Source organism: Onychomys torridus, chromosome 19, assembly GCF_903995425.1.
Source record: "Onychomys torridus chromosome 19, mOncTor1.1, whole genome shotgun sequence".
Lineage (NCBI taxonomy): Eukaryota > Metazoa > Chordata > Mammalia > Rodentia > Cricetidae > Onychomys > Onychomys torridus.
Genome location: NC_050461.1, coordinates 50,399,733 through 50,401,181, shown reverse-complemented (window position 1 = coordinate 50,401,181; position 1,449 = coordinate 50,399,733).

Genomic DNA, 1,449 nt, shown 5'->3' with positions numbered 1-1,449 from the left:
TTAAAAAGACCCCTGCTTAGCTACATTAGACACCAACATTGCCCATTCAGTCTGTCTATTTCTCACTCTCGCCTTCCTCTCCAAAACCAAATGGAGAGGAGCCAGCTAGATGGCTCAGCAGATAAAGATACCTGCTGCTGATTTTGACAACCTAAGGTTGATCCCCAGGACCTGCATGATAAAAGAACATTGCCAACTTCCATTAAGTTGTCCTCTGACCTCTCCACGTGTACACAAATATTTACATACACACACTCACACACACTAAATAATGTCACAAAAGAATTGAAAAACACGAACAGAGAGATGGTAGTATGAGAGACATGTATCCCGCTCTATACTCCTCTCCTGATCTTGGCTTTAGAAGGGAGAATGCATCCTGCTTCATCTGCACCTCAAGGGGCTAGTAGGAGCTTGGGAAAAGATCCACAGAGCACTCAGGAGAGGGGTGATACTAGGTTTCCCCTCCTCACCTGGTCAGGCTTAGCGTTGAAAGGTCTTTGGGTACAGAATGGCCTGAAAGTGCTGCCCTCTGGGGTGAGTCTAGGACAAGCTCGGAGGAACAGTGCACAGGAGAGAGTCAACATGAAGAAATGAAGATGACTTACATCTAAACCCAGGCCAGGGCAGAAACCTGGGAACCAACCATCCTCTTTCCCGATCCCTGACAGCCAGCTTCTCAAATCTTCCTGAAACATGATCTCCACAGACACCCCCACAGAGACATGCCCACAGACACATCCCCACAGACACTGTGGTTCCCACTGAATCTCTCGCCTCACACCCAGTTTCCGACAGGGACAAATCAAAGCCCAGTTGACAGACACAAAGCTGAGGTTGCATAATGGCTGAGATGAAGAAAAGGCCCTTCTCTGGTGGTTAATCTTGTGTGTTCCTCCCTCTGTAAAGAGGCCCAGCGTGTTGAAAGGCAGTTTCCAGAGAAGCTCAAAACTCATGGTAAAATACCAGACAGATCCCTCTTGCTCAAGCTCCCCACAGCTGACAGGCCACCTTCCAGCTACAAGCTACTGGGGAAGTGAAAAGAAGTTCCCACCCTCCCAGCCTGCGCTAAAACAACAGTGAACCTTCAGATAAAACAAACCATGCTAGAGACAGGAAAAGAAGCACTTGGTGGGCCACAAAGTTTGAAGAAATCTTAGAAGGGGGCAAAGAAAACAGTCACACCAACAGCGAGGATCAGAACAGGGGAAACAGCAGCCTAGGCTTCAGGAGGTGAGGGAGTCATTTCTACAAGCAGGGGTGAGTCAGTGACAGGCATGCAGGGAGCCATGGAGCATCCCTGGTGATGTGACAAGAGGAAAAGGCAGACCGGTGTCATGAGCACCCATGCCCAGCCATGCCATTTCCCTCTTTCATTTCCCCACAAAAAGAGAATCCTTAGAAGCCAGGAGCCACAGCAGAGGAACTGGGCCCTATGACTTAGGAAGC